Raw genomic sequence first — 22,225 nt, forward strand, 5'->3', positions numbered from 1 at the left:
GTGAGAAGCAATCCAATAGAGGTGTCAAAGAAGAATTAATGACAAGGTGTGCAAAAAGGAAGTAAACAACATGAAGTTTAATGAACATGCCTTTTGATGTCTTCACTTGATAATTACTATCTTCAACATTACCATCACAGTACCAATACATATGTAGCTAAGTAGTTAGGGAAGCCACGAGGATATTGTTCATGAAGGTTTGAGTATATCCCTATCATAGAGATTGTTAGAAATGCCAAAACAGAGTCACTATGTACCATTCTTTGCCTCAATCAAATTGGAGACTCTGACTGCAATAAAAATTCTTTGCCAAGAACATATAAATGCAAGTATCCATTCAATGGTAGAAGGAAGCGATAAATTATAAGGAAGAAAGAAAATCTAGAGATCATACTTGGCAAGTATATTTGGAACAAATAAAACACACAAACATAAAATGATAGTATAAGGACGACCGATATGATCTGATCATCTGCAATTGAGTCTCATCAATATTAGAAAATTCCTTATAAAAGAGAAAAGTTTTGTTTAAATAGAATTTAAAATAACATATTCATAATTGTGAATCCACGCATAATAAGGAGATATTAAAATAAATTCAATTATGTATGGATTTAGATGGTGGTGAATACACTCAGCAGTAGAAAAAAATACAATGTGTGAAGCATTTAAAGCATCGGGAAAAATATTCTCATGCCATGAACCACTCACATATGCTCGAAAATGTTTGTGTTGAAGAGATTGATATTCAACGAGTTGTCTCTCACCCATGATGGTGGAGAACTAAGTGACTATATCCTCCAGAACCGCATAAGGCAGGAACAAAGCCCAGTATGTGGAAGTGAATCACTGTGGCACAATAATTTATATATCATTGAAAAGATTAGTTATTGTAAGTCCAAGAGTATGAGATGGAAAGAATTTAGTCTATGTAAGTGTGAATATGCAAGGATCAACACAAAGGCATCGTAGATAGATAAGACTATAATGGATGACATTTGTTGATAATCATATGTAATTATTGCTACATAGGAAGATATCTGAGCATGCATCCAAAATGACCACTGGTGTGTGATAATTATGCCACCAAGAATCACCCAAGAGTAGAAGCCCAAAGCCTCTCATGCAAGGGTTTTGAATTACCTATTAATACCAACTAGTATTTAATAATTAAGGTCTATTTTTATTGTGTTTTTTGTGTCGGGTTATTGGAGTCACAGATACTGGAAAATGAAGGCAAAATTGTTTCCCGCTGGTGCATATGATTCCTTAATAAAATATAAATAGCGTGAAGCAAAATTCCCAAATTACAAACAAATGTTAATGATTTGTTATGTGAAGAGATATGTTGTTTAAAGTGTAACGTTTTTATAGAGTCACAACTGTTTGGTTCGTGCCTCTTCACTGACGTTTCTATAGACATTCCTAGACCAATATTATCGCCATCCTCTAGGAACTCATTATCTCCTGACCTAGTTGCCATCTTAAAAATCTATTTTGGTCATCATGAAGATTCAATATGGGAAACCATAAAATATTATATTATGCAAGAATGCAACTTAAAAAAGCAATTGAATTCTGCAAGGGTTCAAAGAGTGATGAACTGATGTTAAATTCTAGCTAATTTTACTAAGCCTTTCGCAAGTAATCTATAATAATAAGTGATGAGTTTGATGGATTCCTAATTTTTGGCAAAATTTAGGACATCTATTTGAGGAGTAAGACTTATGTCTGGGGAGTTCAAGAGATTGTTGAGGTTCGTCATTGATGCCAAAACTAAAATGCTAAAGAATGTTGAGGAATTTGTCAAAGACCATATGATTATGTATTTAATGAATCATATTAGAACCAAGAAGCTTCATTGTCTCATCTTAGTCAGTTGAACCTTAAGATTCAAAGAGAAATATAAGCTACATACAAATAGGAATACTACAAATTCATATATCATTTTCTAATCATTAAGACTACTATGCATTTCAAGTAAAATATTAAATATTCCTTCCATTGAGAAATTTTTTAATAGAACTAAATGTAGATATCAAATGGAAAAATGTGCAAACCTGATAAGAAAAGAATGAACATAAACTATGAGGCATTTTCATTAGGACTAGTAGTATGTGAAGTAGATGGATACTAGTAAAAATGTTCTTGAACCATCACAAAGATATCTAATAGATATCCAAGAATGGAGAAGTTTGTGAAGAATGAATGGTGTTCTCATATTTTTGAGTCATCTTTGCACACATTATTATTGCTATTTGAAAAGAAACTAGAAGAGTGCAATTAATAATGTTGAAATAAGGAAGTTTGACATATGGAAAGATTTTCTTATCCAAATCTTCATATGAGTTTTCACTATATATTTTACAACACCTTTGAAAATGTGTTCATCATTAAAGAAATGATTGTGAAATAAATATGTATGTAATATATAAAGTTTGGATTCATATGAAATCAACAATATGAGACAATATCCTATAGAATGCAAGAGTATGAAGAGAAGGTGCCATCAGCGGAGGTATAATGGATTTGACTTTTCTATATCACCACCATGTGGAGAAGTGAAAACATATTAGGTACATGTATATGATGTTGGAGATAAAGAAAATTTGAAAGTGGAAGACAAATAACATGCAAAGCAAATGAATAAGTAGCACTTTGGTATATCATCACAAGAAAATTATTAGAGGTAGCAATAGAAGTATTAAAGTGTTCTTAATTTGGAGGTAGTAGATGCAACATTAGGATACAAGTACATATTGTCTACCTTCTGGTGAGCATGGAAACCAACACAGAGTGCATCATATATTGGAGGATGAAATATATTTGAGATTTGAGGATGATATTTGTATGAGCATGGACTCCCATTCATGAATTGTGAAATACAAATCCAGTGTTAAAGAGTAAAGAATGATTTATATTGTGATCACCATACACTTGATCATGGAGCCTAAAGTGCTAGTCACCATTCGATAATTTGTATCTTCAAAAACCCAACAACCTTATTTAGTCAACAATCTCCCTTCTTGGTCTTCTCTACTTCATAGTGAGCTTGATAATTCTTAACAAAAACATATCACTCATGATCATATAATATCATGAAAAGAACCATAGAATAGAGGATAATGTAGGCTCTTCTACATTCAATTTATAGAAAAATATATCATAAATTATAAAGAAGAGTTTCTTGTGACATTATTGATAGGGAGAGTAACCAGGCCTTAACACAAGAGGCATCATTAGCTATTCCTAATAAACTAATAATTAGTTAAAAATTTTATCAACCAGGGTTTGCTTTAGAAGAAACACCAAAATGTGTTGTAGAATTATTGGACCAACTTTGTCAAATGCCAAGACTCTAGATGAAATGACTATTTTTAAAAAGAAAGACTCTCCAACATCCAATGACAATTTGGAGATGAATAAAAAATTTCTTTCTACAAAGGAGTATTTTGTCATCACATTATTATAAAGTTACAAAAAATGATATTAATGTTGACAGTTATGAGAAAAAGGTTGTAGAATCAAAGCTTCCAAAGGAGGCTTAAAATGCAACATCGTCTTTGATACTACGTAGGTTTAGAGATACAACTACATATGGCTCATTGGATGACTTATTTGAGGAACCTCTCAACAGTCATCAATTATTGAAACATAAGAAGCTTCTAGAGACATGAGGAAGTGGGTCCTTCAAGAAACTTCTAGAAACATAAGGAGAAGCTTCTAGGAACATGAGGTGGATCCTTCAAGAAGCTTCTAGAAACATTAGAAGCTTCTAGAGACATGAGGAAGTGGGTCCTTTAAAATTTGTTGTTTTAACATTAGTTATAAATAAGGTTTTGCTATTAATATAATTGATAAACTTAGAATTAATTAATTTCTTAGAAACATCTAGCTCATCTACTACACCTGCTTCTTAGATGAATTTGAGTAGTTCAAATTTATTTGAATATGAGAAAAATTATCTAGCAAAAAAATTGAGAGAAAGGATGAATTAAAAACAAATAGATTGTAGAGGAGAAAGGAAAAATGAAAATGCTTTATTTTCTTTGATGGTGGATGTTGTTAAAGAGGATGGTTTTGGAATTAATTGATTTCTTAGAAACATCTAGCTCATCTACTACAATTTTTTCTTAGATGAATTTGGGTAGTTCAAATTTATTTGAATATGGGAAAAATGATCTAGTAGAAAAATTGAGAGAAAGGATGGATTACAAGCAAATAGATTGTAGAGGAGAAAGGAAAAATGAAAATGCTTTATTTTCTTTGATGGTGGATGTTGTTAAAGAGGATGGTTTTGGAATAGGTGGACTTGGTTTTGTGAGAAAATGGGAACAGATAGATATTTTCCCTATACAGGTTGTAGAAGTAAGCATATTGATTACCCTGTTGAAACCAGAATAATCAGAGTATATGTTTGTGTCAGCATGCCAAAAACTTATTGCAATGTTTATGGGTGTCCTGATCATTAAATATATATTTTAGTCAGCATAAGTTAACACCTTTAATGAAAATGCTTGAGATGGCTAGCATTTGTGTTATAACTTCTATGCTCCAAATTCTTAATTAGCTCATTAAAGACAACACATCTTTCTAAGAGAATACCTGCCTTATTGGTCTTGTTCTGGTTATCATGAAGTTTTCTCAACCTAACAACTCAAGATAAATCCATATGCAGGCAACATACTTTGTACAATAGTCAAGCCAAAAAACTCCACTAACCTTACATATGTTCGTTGCATGTGAGACATTGCCTATGTTAGTTGGGTTTCAAGAAATAGATTATGTAAAGTATAGGAAAATGGTACATTTGACAATTGATGGCATGTGGAAAATATTCAAGCTTAAGAGTTCTACTCCTAGGAATGATTTCCATTGAAAATTTTGTAAGAATGACATACTAATTAGGCTTGTCAATACCCTTCACAACTTGAATGAAGCAACACCACTTGAATCTATGGCTGGTGTTGGTGCAACTTCTTCTATAATATATGGTGTTACATGATAGTAATGGTCAGATACACTTACCCCTTTCCATCATGTTTTGGATACTGTGATGTAGCTAAGCCAACATTTAGTTAGCTACATCCTATAAAGATTAGGTCTAGCCCTCTTGACCCTCGCCATATGCCAACAATGACTCTAGATCCTTCATAAATTTTAATATCACAGTCTCAAAGGTTAGGCTTAAGTCATTTTGATTCAAGAAATAGCCTAGGTCAAACAAAAGTGTCATGTTCAACATTAGGAGTATTAGAACCTTTAGTAGTTACTAATTCATTAGAGCCTACAAATTTTTTTTTGTCTTTGATAGGAAAATAACCATTTTTGGGTTTTTCTAGGGATCATGACCAGTTTTAATTGAGACATCAAGAGCTTTCTTGCTTGATGTTGATATAGTAAGGCAACACTAGAGAATGCCATCAGCACAAATATTTAGCATAGATCAGGCATACCTTCCCATATGGTACCAATATTTAATGCTAAAGTTTCAAGAGAATATTTGGTGAAACTAGTAGACCTACTGTTGGATTTATCTCAAGAAAATACAATAGTCAAGCTTAGTATGTGCATCCGAAGATTGCTAGTTTTTTATTTCTATATGGGTAATAAGTTTGAATCTCCTATTCTTTTAAAGATTTTGAAATGCATCAATAACATGTATTACATGTAATACATGGTTGATTTTGAAGACACACAAGGTAGACATGTAATACATTGGTGTAGAATTGCATCTATTGAACCTTGTGTTGTACAACTTCTTGAACACCATGTACTTATATTGTTTAAAAGGATAGTATCTTCATGTACATAGTTGATGAGGTTCCCTCGAAGATGTAATAAAATTTTATTCATGTTCATGCTAAGAATTCAAAACTTGTGACCATTTTAAAAGAATTCCATGAAGATGATCTTAATTGGTATGGTCTTAATGTAGTTATGCTTTTGTTGGAAAATAACTATTAAACTTATATATACTTTCTCTCAGGATAATCCATGAATAGTGTAGATAAGGTTCCTTCAACTATCAAAAAGTTCAAACTCATGCTCATGCTAGGCAATGTAGATCTTCTTCCAATTAGAAAATGACAGACATCTTTGGTACTATAAAGGTCATCATTTTGCTGTCAATCAAGTGCTTGATGAAGAAAGGTGCCAAATTCGGTTGTCTAGAGCAATGTCATCAATCCTTCTCTAAAGCACAATATTGTTAAAATTAATTTGTACTTTGAATGACCCATAATGCTGAAAGTGCACGTTGTTGAACAAGACAAATGTGCATAAAGCACAATATTGTTAAAATTAATTTGTACTTTGAATGACCCATAATGCTGAAAGTGCACATTGTTGAACAAGACAAATGTGCATCAAGGTCAAGGCACCCAATTGTACCAATGGTTCATGCACTAAATTTCTCCTCAAAGACATTTTAATGAGTTGTTGGAGGTCTGGGGAAGGAATCAACATTTCAATTTTTGGAAATTAAGCTATATCATTGACATTCATTTGAGGAGCCTAATAGAAAGGTTTAGTGTGTTCATTCCTTTTGTTTTCATTTACAAGTACTGATAAACATGAACAAGCTTGCTAGAAAATGAATTTAGGGACATGAACTAGGAAACTTGCTTTGATTCTAATAATTCAAATCCTATGGAGTCTCTAGTGGAAAACACTATACTTAAAAAACCTAGATGTCTAGTAAACATAAACAATAGACTATAAATAGAAATCATAGAATGATGTGCAAGGAAGGTAATATAATTAAAACAATAGACTATATTAGTTTGTGCTATGTACACAAAATACTCTCCTTTAACATGTATGATAGTTTATTTCCTAGCTTCATGTATGTTATTAGTTCACCTAACAAAAATAAAAATGTATGCAATACATGCTAAGGCATGTTTACATTAAGAAAAAAAATGTTACTCTTGATTTGTTTGGATTCATGATTGTACTCATCTTGAACTAGTCCAGGCACAGATTCAAGCTTGGATTCCATGGGGTACATCCTAAATTTGTATGAGTAAAACCTAAATAACAAAATAAATGTTGGGAAAGAATCCCCATCTTTCATTGTTACAAAACTTTTACTATGGTAGGAACTTGCTGGAATTGAATGAGGGGCTACAAACCAACCATAATTACACACCCATTCCCTTCTCATTATGAATGGCTAGAAAAGGAAATCATGCAATGATTGGAATTTGAATCAATAAGCATGAATAATGCTCTATCATTCAAAGGAAGAAAGTAGCTTTGCATACCACAAATGACTTGATTTAATTCTTTTTTAGTTCAGTTAAATGAAGTACCAAAGTGACAATGGTGTTATAAGAGATTTCATGTTCATCAGGAGAGTTGGTGTAGTCAAGGCCAGCCCTTATCCTACAAACCATTTGCACACATCACCAAGACATCCATTACTCATCCTTATTTTTGAAATTTTAAATGAACCTTTACTTGTAAGTGAATTCAACCAATGTTTGGTTGATTCCTTGATTTTGAAAGCTGAGGCACCTGTTTATGTATAGTGTTTGTTTGCCACTGCTATATCAATCTTCTGATTTTTCTATGGTTTGGTTCTAATTCAAATCTTCCTCCTTATTGTTCAAATTCTATGTTATCCTAGCAAGTTTGGTGCATGATGGTGAAAAATTTAGGTATAAGTAAGAAATGAACAATGATTGTAGGTGTTGGTGCAATTTGGCTAAGTGTGAAGTTCCACAACTAAAGTTGTTGCAACGCCCCACTCGGGAACCCAAGAGAAATAAATCTAATATGTTACAAAGTTTACTAAACTATTATTTTTAAAAATTTAAATAACATCAAAGTAACAATGTAGAAGCAATATACACATACACATTAAGTACACATAATAAATTACAAATACAATTTTCATTCCTCAAGGGTTCCTTCACATTGAATCATGTTTAAGAAGTTTATAATAATTAGTTTAAGTCTCAACTACATGTTCATGATCATTAAGAAATAACATATACATCATCTCATAAGAAAAATCATAAATACATCTAATGAACAACATCCACTACACATGTTACAGGGTATGGGAGAATAGATACAAGAACATCCAAATACAAGATACATGTAAAAATATGCACATCATCTAAATAGAAGTCTCCAAGATATGAATAATAATGAGAAAGAGTATAACTGTACCAACGGGCATCCAATATCCACAAATTTGAGGGGGACCCAAATGGTAAGAAGACACTACCTCTTGACTGTGTGGTGACCTAAGTATGTGGGAGAGATAATGTATGGTCCACACACAAATAATCATAAAACAACCCTAGGTAAGGAAATCCTGATAGAAATCTATCTCAAAAGTACCAAGACACAAGTAACATCTAATCCCAGAGGCAAGAAAGACATGAATAAAATCTAATATGCATGTGGGCAAATGTCATCACATGAGTCAACTCTAAGGTTACCTTGGCAGTCTCTCTAGACTTTGTCCCCCTAGTGACTCTATGCAACATCAATATCCTCTCTTAAAAACAAGACACACTAACAAGGCAATGTTGCAACCAAGCATCCTCTCTACTCCCATCCTAGCCTGTACTAGCACTCGAGGCATGGGCAAGGTAAAACTTTGACTCTTGTTAATTCATTTAAACCCATTTAATGAAATATTATCACTTATTAATACAACTTACAATGGGTTACCTAGGCAACCTATTTAGGGCTCCAACCTCCATTGCAAGCCATTTCCCAACATACATAGATAACCTACCCTAAGCTTATTGAAGCATATCTCATAAAATCACAATATTCACCTCAATCCTATACAAGCAACTAGAAAGCACCAATAGATAAATCACAATATTCACCCTAGTCCTATATAAGAAACTGGAAAGCACCTATAGATAAATCACAATATTCACCTTAGTCCTATACAAGCAACTGGAAAACACCAATATATAAATCACAATATTCACCTCACTCCTATACAAACAACTGGAAAGCACCAATAGATAATTTATTGAAAACCTCATAGGTTACACCAAGAAAAAATCACAATATATGAGCTTACGAAAAAAAAGTCAATCTTATCACACAAACATGTGGATATAACACATTGGCTAAGAATAAAATAATTATGACAAAACAACATCACATAAAAGCATCACAAAAATAACCACTTCCCAAGCTTCTGGTAAACATGTCTATCTGATCAATATACTAGGTTTCCCCCAAACCCACCACAAAATAAAACATGACATCTCGACATGCATTTAAAATAAGTGTAGCTATTTAGTCTCTTTTTAAAGAATATATATAATTCCATAAAAATTGATTTGCGTCAAATTCAAGTTTTCATTTCATAATAGTTTCATAGTTGGATAAAGGTTATCAATCATGCAATATTATCATGTTATTAATTTAAATAATATTTGATCATGAATGATTTAATTAATAATATAAATGTACAGTATTAGATTAAATCTTAATATCAATTTCATTTCTAAAATATTAATTTGACTTCTTTTTAAGTCTAATATTAATATTTAGTTTTCCTTTAATTCATAAAGCAACTCGAGATAACTCAAACTTGAAATTATAATTATAATTAAGTTATCTATAATTTCTCTCATAATATTAAATATTCATAACTAGATGTTTATATAGTGAACTCCACTATATCTTCTCTTAAAATATAACGAAATTACAAATATGTATTTATTAATTTCTCTCTTGCATTAATAAATATAAACTCATTTATATGCAACTAAGAGTTTAACTAAACTTAAAGAATCACTAATGCTAACACTCACTTTATAACTAAATGAATAATATTTATTTAATTTTTGAAATAAATAAATAATAATAAATTTTTATTTTATTAAATTTTTTAATTTTTTTTTTCAAAATTAATAAATAATCATTAATTTTTTAAAAATAATAAATAAATTTGAAAACTATATTATATTTTTATAAAATAAATATAAATATACAATTAGTATTTTCACATGCATTTGACCTCTCAAATCATGCAACCATACTATACTTAGTTTTCTATCTTTAGTATATTTGTTTCCACATGCATGCATAAGTTTAGTAATTACAACATGCTTTCGTCTCAATTATCTTTTGCTATTCTAATAGATTTTGCAACCAAGTTATTTTAGATATAAGAAGAATATTTATCTTTATTTAGAAAATTCATGATAATCACATGACAAATTCAATATTCAAACCCTAGTTGTTCAATTTGTTGTTTTCTTCCAATTTTTTATAATTGAATTAGAAAGGGTTTTAAAAGAATACAATCATAATAATTTTCTAATTTTTTCTAGAGTTTCCTCACTCATTTTTTCTTGATTAATAAGTTTTCCTTTTTAAAATCTACAACACAATTCTTCATCCAAAATTAACACAATAAACTGATAAGTATTATGTAGGCACTCAAGAAGACATGAAATAGACAAATCTTTCAATAAAATTTCACAATGGGTTTTCAAATCCTACCTCAAAACCACAACTAAAATTTGAGACAAACTGTGAATGCATGCAAATCTAAACCCTCTGAAACTTTCAACAATTCTTTTGACCCATTTTTAAAATTTTGCTCCCAAAACTGGTTGTGTGTTTAGAAATGAGCAAGAATCTCTTGATAAAGAGTTTAACTCTACCTAGGGTTTCCAATTTTTGAACAAGCAAAGACCTCTCCTTAAAATAAACTTTTATTATTTAATCCTTTCATGCACACTTACAAAACTTTTTAATTAAAAAATTCTTTTATATTTTCTTTTCCTCTACTTTATTAGTTAGTACAAGCACTATTTAAAGCATAGTCTATTACTTAAATTAATAATAATAAGTAAAGCTCATTATTCAAATGAAACTCTAATTTAATTATTATTAATTAAATAATTAAAATAAAATAATATTAAATCTTTAATCTTTTCATATTCTAATTCTAGTTTTATCCAACTTGTTAAATTAGACTTTAAAATTAAGTATTTTAAAACTGAAGCACATATTTAATTAATTAAATATCATCATATTCTCATTTCTTTTAACCAAGTTTCTAAATTTAGACTTCTAAATAAGTCATTTAAATTGAATCATGTATTTAATTAGTTTTTAATTTATTAAATATTCTCATATTCTCATATTTTCTTTTTAATCAAATAATATTTATTAATTTTCAATATTATATGATTAAAACAAATATTATAATTAAATCATTTACAAAATAGATTACATATTCAAATTCACATAAGAGCAACATTACCAAAATTAATCAAAATTGACTAAAACTTAAAAGTAAACATAGACAAAGATAAACTCATGGGTTTTAAAAAGGGTGGAAAGTTAGTTATGAGTCCTTGCACAAAAAGTGTTTAGGCTATGGCTGACATTAAACCTGAGTATTATCTCCCCATTCCTACCATTGAGTTATTGTGATAGGGTACACTCATCCTGAAATTTAGAAAAGTTGATGCCTGGTACATGCAAACCCGTATAGAAGATGAGCATGTACATGTGCATATATATCTAAGCTAAACAAACAATGGTGGGGAGTGGAACATCATGTAAATATTGACTAATAGATAACTATGACTCCCTCCCTTAACCACATTAGACACGTCAGACACAAAAGTAAAACAAACACACACCCCATACACATGCAAGTATGGGGTAAGTACTATAATAAGTCTTGAGTACAAATCATCACATATTCAAACATGGAAAAAACATCACTATGAATATAAAATACTCATCATTGGATATCATCATGAGATAAACCACATTTACTAACTAAGAACCATTAAAGCATCATTAATGTGTTAGTAATCATAATCATCAATCAACATGTGAAATATAATCAACTAAGTAATTCTTTATTGATATACATGTAATCTAAGTCATGAAATAATATCATAATTATAAATCTAATATCCTTGAAACTAACACATTAGGCATAAAAGAGTTTGGTAAATATGATAGAAAAGAAAACTATGAGTAGACACTATATGTGTGGCTTGATGCAACTTGGCACACAATAGTTTTGGTTAGCAATTTGACTATTGTTAGTTATTACATTTATATGCAAGTGGTTAGATAAAAATAATTAAAAAGGATAAACATATGGATCAACTATAAAGAAACAATAGAAATAAAATAAAAGTTAGTGGGGAGCTTCAGTAATTGAAAACATGTGGTAGAAAACTAGAACATCAAATCCCATCCTAAGATATATTTAGCCTATATGTATAGGCTCTTCCAATGGAAATATTTAGTCAGAAATAATTATATAATCTATAACATCCCCTAGTTTTGGGTTTCGCACCCAAGCCTTGACATATCCTTGTTCCCCATACCCTATGCATTCCCACATCCTTGAAGTTGTGTGTGAAGGTTTTGGGTTTTGCATTGCATGTTGTGATCCATACCCTACATGCTTCCAAAACCTTGTTTTTGTTCAACCCTAAGAAGCCCATATTTAATTAGAAATAGTTGTAGCTTTATGAAATGGGATTTTTGCCACTAGAAGCATGCTTGTTGACAACAAATTAAAAATCTCTTAGCTAGTGGAAATGAAAATTTCATGCCTACGTTTCATTGAACTAGGTGAAAGCATGGTGAAAAAGCAAAATGAAGAAAAGACCCAAGTCCTCTACAAGATTTTAGGGGAAGTATGACTATCATAAGAACTTTTAGAGACATTGGCCTAGTTGGAAATCTGGAAATATTAAGTCCTAGCTATTATATGCTCCCACATCTTTACAAAAACAAACTATTTTGCACTTTATATGAGAAGACAAATCTTGATATACCAATAAATTTAAAAGTCACTTCAATTAAGAAAGAGTCACATGGAAAGCCTTGTCCCATTAAGGCATTAGAAGTTAACATATGAGCCTTTTTTCCTATAGATATAAACTTTATATCTTTATAATTTTCATTGATGACCAAGTGTCATAATTTAGTACTGGTCGAGAAACAACATTTTAAATGTTTGTGAGGAATCATAATTTCCAACTAAGTAAGTTGATTTCTTGGGATATCAAAAATATGTTGAAGATAAGGATTAATAAGTTGGATCATTTAATTTCAAGAGAGGATTAGGTAAATAATCTAAGAGATGAATTCAAGGAGAAGTCACTAGAAAAGCAGAGATAAATAGAATGACGATTAGATACATTGTAACTAATGGATCAAATCATGAACCCTAAGATCTACGGTGTTGATTAAGTGATAAAAGATCATAATTGCCTATTTAAGGAGGTATGTAGGTGAGCTTTTAATGTTCATGGAAGAGAGAGTGTAGAGTGTAGTTCAACTATGCATGTGTGAAGGAGTTCTAGAGAGTTGGAGTTATTATTGATGTTGTTGATTGGAAAATCTAACCAGAAGGCTTACTTGAGTTGAGAAGAAGTGAAGGGTGATTACTTGAATGGTTGCCAAGAAAATTTGAGATTGAGATGACAATGGAGGCCAGATATTGAATTAGTATGAGGAGGTGAACAGAGATATGAACATGCAAAGAGAGTTGTACTTAACAGATCAAACCTGTTGTTACTTTCTAACAATTGTGAATAGTATTTGAAATCCTTTAATCAAGGTTGACATAACAATCTATGTAAATCCTTTAATCGGGTGACATTCTAATGGAATGTTCTAAAGTCCTCTAGCAAGGCCACTCCTAATATGGTGATTAAAATCCTTTAACAAGGTCACATTTAACAATGTGTATTGTAACCTTTAATAGGGTTAGCTCTTAATAGGGCCCACTTCAAAAGGGTGAAAATTGGTGACATGTTGCTTGTGGTTTTTTCCAAATTGGGTTTCCACATAAAATCCTAAAGTCAAACTTGTGTGGATGTTACTATGATGCTTTATTGATTTAAGTTTACATTCTGCAAGTTTGTTATTTTTAGAAGAGTGAACAACCAGTTAATGTTGAAAATAGTTTATAGTAGAGGTCGAGAAATGGAATGATAAGAATCAAGATGTAAAATTGTTTAAGTATTTGTTTTTTCAATTGGTACATTTGTACCTTGGATAACTGCTTTATCCTCCCTCTCACTTACTGTAAATATTCTAATGGGGGGGGGGGTGCATGAATCATTATCCTCATGTCTAGATGTACCAATTCAACTTCTGCTAACTTCAAACAACTTATACAAATTCATAAAACCACTCAGTCCATATATAAATACATCAACAACTTACATATTCATTCATCACTTATCTCTCTGTTCAGTATATGCCAACTAATAGTAAATAAAACAACAATAAATAAAATGCATCATACATATAAAATTCACATATGTTTGACACTAGGATTTGACATGGAAACCCAATTTGGGAAAAACCACCAAGTAACATGCTACCACTTTTCACTCTTATAAAGGGAGCTCGGTTAAGAGCCAACCTTGCTAAAGGTTACAAAACAAATTGTTAGGTGTAACTCTATTAAAGGATTTAATCACCTTATTAGGAATGGATTGGTTAGAGGAATTTGGAACATCCCATTAGAATATCACCTTGATTAAAGGATTTACAAAATGACTATTAGGTCAACCTTGATTGAAGGATTTTTTCTACCATAATGGTTAGAAAGTAACAACTAGGTTTGATAGGTTCATATACAACTCACTTTATGAATTTAGATCTCCATTCAGATCATTTTCTAGTTCATTGACTGTACTTCATTATCATCTCCTTCACTAATCTTCTTGGCAACCCTTCAAGAAATTACACTTCACCAATTTTCTCACATTTCCTCTACTACTCTGTTCTTCATAGGTTCTCCATAAAATTTCCAATCAACAATGAACCAACCATAGAAAATATCTCTTATGCTTCCTTAAATAGGTAGCTTGCTATTTTATTTCTCAAACATCACCATAGATCTTAGGGTTTGATTAGATTCAATGATTCTATCCATCATTTTGTCCTTCTAATATTTTATTGATACTTCTAGAAACTTATCCTTAAATCCTTGCCTTTGATTGTATAAAAAACTCAAATTTTGCATTTAATATGCTAGCTCATAAATGCTTATTATCTATGCATTTTTACTAATCCAAAAATTCAACTATGTCAGCCTCAAACTTGATTCTTTCACAAATTGTATTTTTGTTGACACTCATTCATCACTATATTCTTCTACTCAGTCAACACTATGTAGCTCAGTCTCTATTATTCTGTTTCAATTGGTTTTCATTGGGTTGATCATTCTTTACTATGCTCAGTCATTATACATTTTATTTCTTAATCTTTCTCAACCATAACTATCACTTGACTACTACTTTTTTCTCGACTAACTCTTAATTTCCTTAATCTTTTGTTTCAACTCCTTTGTTGACCTAGTGAAACTGTCACTTGGTTAAGCTTAGTGTTTTACTTAGTTTATTGTCTTCTCTTCAATACATCAACTCAACTATCTTTTTCACTTCATATAATTATTAAATAATACATTACCTTTTCAAAGACTAATTGATCAAGTTCCCATTGCAATTCCAACATACTTTCTCCTCTTTATTCAACAACTTCACCAGTTCATCTCATTATCTCGCTTTTTAAATTCTCTTCATGAATCAACTGATATGACACTCTACATTGTTAGTAAATGTCTTACCAATAAGGTTTGACATTAATGATAACATAACAATTGTTCCAATTGTAGTTTTCAACAACCTCATCCTATAAATAACTAGAATATAATGATGAACTTTTTGAAGATCTCAACAGGAATGTAGTTGACAGAAAAATAAGAAAATAAATAAATTGGACTTAGGCAGAGATTTAAAAGTTGTCAAAGGGGCAAGGAAAATGTTAGGTACAAACTAGCTAGGAAATAATCAAGGAGACATTGTAAAGGAAAAGAAAGAAGGGACTCACAAAGGTAATGTTGGGGTGAAGGGACCAATTTAATTTATTTATCTTTGTTCCCACGAGTTCTGGTCTCAAATTTTTCATTTGTATTATAATGAAAGTGTTAGATCATGGAATTTGAGAATTCTTAATAGTACGAGGACAAAACAATATTTTAAAGTGTTCTCTTCAAGACCAAAGTGGATATGATCCTTATTCAAGAAACTAAGATGGAAAATGAGGGTTTTGATAAAATGACTAGTATTCTTTGGCCAACTATAGAATGGGTTTCAGTAGACTCTTTGGGGGCTTCAGGAGGTCTAGAAGTCATGTGGAATAAGAATAAAATCTCAATTATTCTAATTCACTCTTCTCCTAATTCCATTATATTATCTTGTCATGACATTATAACTAGTTGGTCTTGGAATTTGGTTAACATATATGCTCCTAATAAAAAAGATAAGAGAAAGTGGGTAATAACCAAAATACAAAAAGCATTTTCATAGGATATTTTAACTCACCGGCTCTCTACCCTTTAGAAAAAGTTTGAGGAACTAAGGATTACATTGAAAGTATGATAGATGGTTATTTTTTATGCCAATCAAGACTTATTGTTCTAGATCTTGAAGGATCTAAGTGTAGGAATAGGAAAAGTGGAAAACATGCAAATAAGAGGAATGATCAAACTCTAGTAGAATGCACAAAAAATGATGTAGGAGCATCCTTGGTTGGCTGGCAATACTGCATGTTGGGGTATTCTATCTTTGGAGTTGGAGGACTTGGTTAATGAAGAGGTGGTACTTAGTTGATAGTGAGTTGTTCATGGTTTCCATGTTAATTGAGGGACTCAGTTAATGAAAGCGTTCAATGATTCTTGGGGCACTCAGTGTATATTGTGGCTCAGTTTGCACTGGGACTCAACAGTAGTGTTGCCTAAGTTGGCTCGATCAATGATGAAGCTCAGTTATGCTTGGTGAAATGTTGATGCTCAATGGTGGTTTTTGACACTTAGTTTGGTCTTGGTCTCTATGGTGCCTGAGTTTTTTGTGAGCCAAATTTTGGCATTTAATTTGGGTTATGGGTAGTTTATGAGTATTGCAGCTGACTTGTAGCTTATGCAAATATTTAATGTAAGGGTTTATTTTAATTTGTAATGGGCTGGGCTAACTTGTGGCTTAGTTGGGTATAAGTAGGCATGTTTTGTGGAGTCTTGAGCTATTCATCTAGCTTGGAGAAGATGATGAAGTGTAGGAGCAAATTTTGAGAAGGGCTAGTAGCCAAGGCTTAGAAAATGAGGAGATTAATTGATGGGATTACGAGCACAAGTTGAGATCTCCTTGGGGTTTTTTACCATATTGTGGATCTAGAATAGCTAGGATTAGTCTAGAGTTAGATCTTGAGGGATCTTGTAGAACTATTTTTGTAATTTCTTTTTGTATTTGGCCCTAACACAGAAGGCCTTACAGTCAGGCATATTGCATGTAAACAATTATTTTATGAATAAAGTCTTGTGAATTGGTATCAGATCTTGCATTATTGGTGTATTTTTATATTGTAGGGATCCATATTACCTCATGTAGGGGTACTCTCATATTCTCACTACATCAAATTGTATCAGGGCACAGTTGTTCTTGAGTGTGTAGATTGAGTGTCGAAGATGGTTATGAGGAAGCTATTGAAGACTTTGAAGTTGTTGGATCGAGTGGTGATGAAAAAATTAATTGTGTGGAAAGACCTATGGGAAATAGGACTGGTTAGTTTGCTAGACCTAGATCTCAGTTAAAGTTCAAGCATAAGATGTGGATTTGTAATTTTTTAGGTACTTTGAATCCTGAAGACCTAATTGATTAGATTCATGAATTGGAAGACTAATTTGAGCTTGAGGATATTGAAAATCCACTCAAAGTAAGGTTGGCACAAACTAAGCTGCATGGACATGTTTCTCTTTGGTGGAAAGAACTATAAAGAGATAGAGAGGAGGAAGATGACAAGATGGAGGTTGATGGTAACCAAGTCAAAGGATAAGTTCATTCCTACTAATTATGAACTTGAGTTTCTCAAGAGGTTGCAAAAATTAAAATACAAAGATATGACTATGAAAGTTTAGACCGAGGAGTTCTATAAGTTGACTATTCAATCTAGGCATAGAGAATTGTCAAAGGAGAAGGTAGCTTGGTACATTAATGGTTTAAGATTCAATATCTAAGATGTGGTTGGTATGTCAAATATTGATTTGGTTGAGGAAGCTTATCAGTATGCCCTAAAGGCAGAAGATAAGTTGAAGAGGAAAAGTCAAGGTAATTCCAGAGGGAAGGAGAAGCAAGATAGCTCAGATAAAGCTAAATTGAGTGTTGAAGATGAACCAAAACCCATTGATCAGAAGAGAAGGATAGGTAGAGGTGAGTTTAAGGGTATTTTCTATAGATGTGGTGAAGTAGGACACATATCTTATGAATGTTCTAAGGCTAGTGTTAGAAGAGTTGTTGTGAATGAGGTTAAAGACCATGATAGTCAACTTGAGAAAGGAGAGAGTTTCCTAGCTTAACGAGTACTAATTGGTTAGAGGACATTGGGATCTTTTTAGAGGACTAGTTTGTTCAAGACTTGTTGTAAGTTTGGTGGTAAAGTCTACAATGTGTTTGTAAATCTAGTGGTAGTATAGACAACCTTTTTGTTGAGGAGATGGTTTAGAAACTTGGTTTGAAGAGAGTGAGGCATCCTTATCCTTATAGGATTGGCTGGTTGCATGGTGAACATGCTTTGGAAGTGAGGGAGAAGTGCCTTGTTGATTTCTAGATTGGGTAGTATAAGGATGAACTATTGTTTGATATTATGGACATGAACAATTTTTATTTGTTGCTTGGTAGACCTTGGCAATATGATTGTAGGGTTGTGCATTATTGTGTCAAGAATGTGTTTACAATTATGAAACATGGAAGGAAGCATTCCTAGATTCCTTTATAGAATGAAGAGCTCGGTAGAAGGAACCTGAATATTGGTAGCTAAGTTGAGTTGGCATATTCTTAGAGGGTTTGAGATTAGTGTGGAAAGAAAACTCATGGGACACTGAGGATGGATGTGAAGAATCAGAAGAAGATAAAGGAAAAGGGTGTACAAGTTGAGGACTTAGAGGATATGTATGTGAAGAACAAATTTGAGATTTATGTGTTGAATCCCAGAAGATGTTCTTCCAGCTACTAAGAACATCTTTTTGAACCGGGGTGTATGATGCAAGAGAACCCTTGGTTGGCTGACAATCTTGCATGTTGAGGTATTGTAACTTTGGAGTTGGAGGACTCGATTAGTGAAGAGGTGTTACTCAGTCAATACTAAGTTGTTTATGGTTACTATGTTAACTGGGTGACTCGATTAATGAAGGAATTTGGAAATGCTTGGGGTGCCTAGTGTATATTGTGGCTCAGTTTGAATTGGGACTCGACAGTAGTATTTCTCGAGTTGGCTCAGTCAATGATGGAGCTTAGTTATGCTTGGTAGAATACTGATGATGAGTGGTGGTTTTTGACACTCTATTTGGTCTTGGTCTCTATGGTGCTCGGGTTGTCTGTGAGCTGACTACTTGGCCAAATAATGGTATAAAAAACCTATAGCAATGGACTTCCTATTTAGGATTAGACACCCTAATTAGTTTCTAAATGAATTATCCAGTCTCATTTAATTATCAATGAGGGATGTAAACTTGGAATGGCATTCACAAAGTTTATGCTTTAAAATTTCTCAATCTTAAGACTAAGCTATGGAATTCAAATGATTGAGCTTTAGGAAAAATAAGCTAAAACTAGTTAATGAAATTACTCTAAAAAAGCATGCAATCATGGATAGGTGTTACTCTAACCACCTATGTTGTGGGAACAGTCCACCAATTCTGTTATTAGTGGTTGTAGGAGCAACAATGTTCTACCTTGCTTAGAAATGAACAAGGAAATGAAATACACTCTAACAAAATATTTCACTCACAAAGTGGGCTCACTTGGATGGGTGAATGTGAAATACAATCAAGATAAGAGATATAAACTTAAACTATGCATTCTATTCATTCATGGAGAAAGATTAAACTTGATTGAAAAAATAGTATCACAATAGTTATGCTTTGAAAATCAACTCATTCTACTTCTTCAACTTTTCTAAAAGTTACAACAATCATTATTTGAAGGTAAACTTACAACTAATTCCTAAATCTAAGATCACTCCATTAATGAGGATCAGTTACAAACTCATAAAGTTTTAGAAAAAAAACAACATTAAACATGAATAAATCCTCCAAGAATATAGTAGGTTGTGGAAACTACATCTATGTACTACATGTAATAGAAATTGATTTTCCCCACTTGCAAAAGTCTCGCAATCCATAGTTGGCTTTGACTATTCTAGTGTCACAATTTTGGTCCTTGAATACCCATGGTAAACTCCTGCAAAATAATCAATGCACACACAACCTTCTACATATATATTCTCATTATTAATACTACGAAAAAGCTGTTAAGTTCAAATTAACACTCTTGCAAATCATATGGCTATAGGAGGAAAACTACCCAAAACATAGCATAGATAAGGAAACATTTATCAACATGTATAAGTATTGACTTATACCATTCTTATTCATGAATTCAAGAAAATATAATGTCTTTAAACCATCCATATTTCTACCTCATGTCTTCACACACACACACACACACACACACACACACACACACACACACACACACACACACACACACAAAAAAAAAAAAAAAAAAAACCTTAAAAACATAAGGTCATATGCTTGCAAACTATAAATTCATGTCTTCTTGAAAAATAACTATCTAAAAAGTGGATAAAAAGAACTAAGAAAGATGGCCTTTTTGAGGCCCAACATTCCTGAACTATTGTTGGTCCCAACCAACCATGAAATTCCATATTCTGGTATGAACTCTCCAATCACTAATTGTCCTTTCCCCAAGATCATATTTAACATAATCGAAATACCCATGATTTTCTCTTAGCCTTTTCTATCGCTATGCTTCTATATTCATATCATGACCTTTTGCATTGTCATTTATTGCTAGCAATGGGTGTAGGAGTATAGGAGGTTGAAACCTTAATGGAAGCCAATAATTATGTAGACTCCTTCCCAAATTAATGTACCATGGGACTCTTATAGTGGAAGGAATTAATTATGTGGAGAGTGAGGTTTCCTTGTCTTTAGATCATGCAACATCTGTATCCATCTTTGTCTAGAGGTATTAATTATTGCTATAGTATTATGAGATGAATGTTGTTCCCAATCAATAAAGGCTTTCTCTCTTACTGGGTATACTTTGTTAGCTCTACTTGGGTTTCCTATAATAGAAATCTAGTCTAGAAATGTTTGCTGGGAATGTTGAACTTTAGGCCTCATAAGCAAGGGGGCTATCATCTCATTATCTATGTATGGTGCAGCTTGATGCTCCCTGCTTTTTTATTCTACATCTAGGACATCACTGCTCTTAATTGCACATCTCCTACATAAAGGAGTGACTTTCATTCTGTATCATTTGCCATTGCCAAGTAATGTAGGTATAGTTTACACAACAAATTCTTTAGGGTCATTGGGACAGACTAAAATGCATCATAAAATTCATGAGGAGTTGAAATAGAGGGACTAATTCCTTCTACAAATATTGCTAATTTAAAATTAACAAGTTGTTCCTTAAGGAATAATGCATACACTGGAGAAGGTGATCTACATGCCATAAGCTAAGGAATCAATCTTGTAATTTGTTCAATTCCTCTCTTCAAAACCTCAACTTGGTCTGATTTATGCTTTAGTTGATGACCTTGCTCATTAATGATACATTTCATTTTTTTTTCCATTTTCCATTGTGCCCTTTCCCACAATAATTGTTGATACAAATGATCCGTATAGCTAGGGGTGTAGACAAATCAAGTGGTGGAAAGGGTTCTTGACTGAGAATATCTACCCAATCAGGTGCAAAGTGAGGAGTTTTTACTATGCTTTGTGGTGAAGAATATTCTCCCTTCCATAAAACAAGGGTTGTTATTGGACTTTCTTTCTCACTAGACTTAGTTACTACCATAGCCAATGTTTCTAAGCCATCATGATTAAGTTTTTCTAACTCTTCCTCAATAATCTATTTGCTAAATTCTAGATAGTCTTTAGAAGGGAGGTCTTTTGAATCTTTCTGGAAACTTGTAAGACTCATTAGAATCCTCATCACTATTAATAAGTATATAGTTAACACTAGGGTTAACTTCTATTTGTGGACTCTAGTTATTGAATTCAGTGTTACTGGCTTCATTTTGTTGAAACTCACTCTTTGAAGAGGACTTCTTCACAAACTTAGAGGATTCTAGGTTAACAATTGGAATAGAA

At 32.1% G+C, this 22,225-nt stretch overlaps 1 pseudogene; it reads left to right on the forward strand.

Moving 5' to 3' along the window:
* Positions 1–723: 723 nt before the first annotated feature.
* Positions 724–5,361, forward strand: LOC149566738 (MAP3K epsilon protein kinase 1-like; annotated as a pseudogene).
* The last annotated feature ends 16,864 nt before the right edge of the window (positions 5,362–22,225 follow it).

The sequence above is a fragment of the Cupressus sempervirens genome, chromosome 3 (assembly GCF_028749045.1).
Source record: "Cupressus sempervirens isolate cs-2001-9-10 chromosome 3, ASM2874904v1, whole genome shotgun sequence".
Classification (NCBI taxonomy): Eukaryota; Viridiplantae; Streptophyta; class Pinopsida; order Cupressales; family Cupressaceae; genus Cupressus; species Cupressus sempervirens.